Source organism: Cynara cardunculus (genome assembly GCF_001531365.2).
Source record: "Cynara cardunculus var. scolymus isolate 2C chromosome LG 1, CcrdV1, whole genome shotgun sequence".
NCBI lineage: Eukaryota > Viridiplantae > Streptophyta > Magnoliopsida > Asterales > Asteraceae > Cynara > Cynara cardunculus.
In genome coordinates, this window is record NC_037528.1 from 15928222 (window position 1) to 15932538 (window position 4317).

A 4317-nucleotide genomic window follows, 5' to 3' on the forward strand; every position below is an offset into this window, starting at 1 on the left:
CACCTTTTTCGTTTATTCCCTAAGTACCCCCATACAATTCCTACCTAGTTTCACTCGACTGTCACCTTTTTCGTTTATTCCCTAAGTACCCCCATCTCCATTCCTGTCCGGTCGTTTTTGTGGCTGGTATCTATTTTGTATAACATTTTCTTTTTCTCAAAATTAATATTACAATATCTATACTATTTTATAAACCAGATTTAACAAATTTTTAAAAATAATTTATAATATGTAAAGTCCATATATTTATACACAAAATTTTAAAAACAACTTATAATGCATCAAATATACTATTTTATGCATTCAATCTTAAAATCTCTTAATCTACAATTAAAATAACATATAGTACAAGTTACCAATGTACATTATTATTTTTTCATGTTTCCAAGATACTTTTGACATATTTCACTATTTCTTTCACTCTCTCATACATTTATGACTTCTCGCCATCCCCAAGGTGAATTTTGTACTTCTTAATGAATAATTGCACTCATTTTTAGTTGTAAGCTTATTAGAAAATTTGACATCCCGTCGCATTGCGTTAGTACACAACTAGTTATTTTAAATTTTAATTTGTTTTAAAGTAAGTGTTCATTTTCAAAGTATATGTCTACTTTTTCATTCTATCTTAATTATAAGATAAATAAAATTGTCTTTTTGTTAATTAAAAAAATATAATAATTATATATGCTTAAAACTGTGTTCATTTTTTATTGTAAATATGGGTATACAAAAAACTGTCAACCCGTGAAACCCGTCCTCCAACCCAACCCATTAACAACCCAATTAAACCCAACTCGCCAAACTGCTAAACCTGCCAATTAGGAAAGTTGAAATTGCCGAACCCGCCCAACCCGCTGCTAACATATATTTTTTTTAAAATTTTATTTATATATATGTTTATTATGTGTGTGTGTATATATATATTAATAATGTATAAATTTTTATTGATATTATGTTTGTATTTCATTTTAACTAAACGTATAAGTTATCAAAAGAGACTCACAATCAAATAATGATGACAAATAATCTAATTAATAAGAGAAAATTATTGAAATCTTTTTTTTCAGTAACAACAAATTGATATGTCGGAGAATATGAATGATAATAATAGATATTTGGTTGACGAATCCATCAATCTAAATATCCCGTCACTTTATGTTGTACTTTAGTGGAAAGAAAATGCTTAGTTATAACATTTTACTACAACAACATTAGATCTTATAAGATCCCTAGAATGTCTAGGCATCCTAATATGATACTTTATAGGACGAAACAATAAAAATGTCTTATCTAAAAGAGTTACAATATGTTTATAGGATGATTTAGGTCGTCTTAACAAATCCTATGACGCTTTTAAAATAAAATGTCGTATTAGTTATTTTATATGACACGACTTGAAGAAGTGTCATATGAACATAGATGTCCTATAAATAGATGAGTTTACGAAACACTTCTCTAAATATTTCTATAAAATAACTAATACAACATTTTATTTAAAGATTATTCCAAAACATTTGTTGAAACGTCAAAGAACATTCTATAAACCTATTGTAATCTTTTTAGATAAAACCTTTTATATTATGGTCTATAAACTTAGATTTTATAAATTATTTCATTCATCAAATTTTATGTAACTACTAACCCGCCAACCTGTCTCAACCCGCAAGGGTTGAGTTATACCTTTGAATGAGTTGAGTTGAGCTTTTTTCAAACCGTCTTAATTGGATTGAGTTGTAAAAATGTTGTAAACCGTTCAACCCAACCCGAATACACCCTTAATTGTAAACATTTATTTTGGAACGGAGGAAATATAATATTTTTTATAGAGTGAACTATCAATTTAGTCTCTATGTTTAGATATTCTTTTATCATATCCATTAGCTTAGTTAAATCAATAACCATTTTACTATTTTTTTTACCTAATTTTTGTCTTTTTCTTTTAAAAATAATAAAACAATATTTATACATATATACACATGTATATATACTTATATGAGAGAAAGGATATAAAAATAAATAAAATGTAAGATATTCCTTTATGATCTGATTTATTTAAATTAGAATATTAATTATATTAAAGGCAATTTATTTTTATTGTTTTTTTTTTCTTTTTACAATAAACAAGCTTATTATCGATATTTAATACCAAGATCACTGAAAACCATCAACAAGTGAATTCTAATTTTATCATCTTAAAGTTCATGTTTTCAACTTTTATATTGTCTTTCGCTCAAAAACTCAAAATCAATCACTTGGATTTTAACCAAAGTGAGATTCATATATGTTATAATTAGGGGTGAGCAGCGGAATCGGGTACCCGTTTGCGGAACCGGAACCGGAACCGATATGAGTGGTTCCGGTTCCTAAAATACGGAACCGATTGAGAACGGTTCCGGTTCTCAGTTTTTCGGAACCGTTACCCGCCGGGTACCCGGAACCGGCGGTTGTTTTTCAATAAAAAAATAATTGATTTTTTTCAATACCAAATTTATATTAAGTTACATCTTCAAATGACACGGTCATCTTCATTCTTCATTTACTTTCTAGTTCTACTAAACTACAGTTCGTAGTATGTCATCGTTAAGTTTTGAAAATTTACAATTATAATATATAATCATTAAACTTTGAACATTTTCTATTAGTCTATTATGATTTGTAATCGTTAAAACAATATTTGTAACCATTATTCCGTATAATTTGTATTATTGTTTATTTAATTTAGTGTTTTGGCAATATTTTATTTTTATTTCTAAATAACAAAATTTTAATATTTTAGGAAGCGGGTACCCGGAACCGGAATTGGTTCCCGGCGGTTCCGGTTCCGTTTCCAAAAATTCAAGAACCGCTCTAACCGGTTCCGGTTCCGGTTCCAATATCTCAAGAACCGCCGATTCCGGTTCCGGTTCCGGTTCCGGTTCCTGTCAAAAAGGACGGGTACCCGCCTATGCTCACCCCTAGCTATAATCACGATAACTAACAATTGAATAGATCCCTGTATAAATTTCAAAGAAAAATCAAGCTTTCATACCCAAATAGACAAAAAGACTAAAACTATAAAAATTAAATTGTCTTTTGATATAATTAAGTTTTTTTAAACAAATCAAATTATAATAATGATATCTTATTTTATTCATTTTGATGTCCTTACACACACACACACACCCCTTTATCACATGTGATAATAAGCCTGAGGAACCATGTGATGTGCGAACGACATATTTTACGACTTTGGCTGCGTCAAAGGTTGTCCGCGTCTATGATTTAGCATCACTTGGTCTTGATGGTTTATAGTATCATATCAAAAACACCTTTATCACATGTGATAATACTTGTGAGTGGCTTAGTGGTGTAATGGCGACTTGGCCCGTAACCAAGATCGCATCGAAAATCGTCTGCATATCTGATTTAATATCACAATTCACATGCGTATAATATGTGATAGAATAATAGTATCACATGTGATTGTCTATAGTAAAATAGTGTTCTGGCGTTCTTGTAAAATGAAAGTGTTCTCGTTTGAACCTTTCATATATATATATATATATATATATATATATAGAGAGAGAGAGAGAGAGAGAGAGAGAGAGAGAGTAATGTTCAAATAAGAAGTTAACTATTTAAGAAAACAATAAAAATGTTGTTAATGTACAAAATCATATGTGATTTTACATTAATGTCAAAAAAAATGAAAGCGGACGACTTTTGCCACAACTTAAGTCGGGGGCAAAGTCGCACCGAATCATGTATGATTTTCTACGTGAATCGTATATGATTTTGTACATTAACAAATTTTGTCTTATTCTTTAAATAAATAGTGTTCTCATTTGAACCTACCCCTATATATAAGTGATTTCAAATGAAAACTATGTAAATCTTATAAACCATACAAACAATTATATTAGGAAACAATTGAGATATTGATAGACAATTATCATGATTCATTAATTATAATTGAAGTATATATATGGAAGATGGTAAAGCACATTTGTTATGATCATTGCTTTAGATTAGTAAACAAAGTAAAATTAGATGTTTATCATATTAGCTGAACAACTAATATTGGTTTGTAAAGTTTGTTACAAATGCATGGTTTGTAAATAAAACGTCCCTTGTATATGTGTGTGTGTGAGAGAGAGAAAGTGTGTGTGTAAAATAATGTTGCTACTTTATTTATAAGAAAAAGACAAAAAAAGAAAAAAAAGGTAAAAAGACTAAAATAACCTTGATTTAACTATGTTAAAATTTTACCATGACCAAATCTATAATAAACATATCATATAATTTTAGTAAGAAAAATTAAAAAAAGGACCAAAT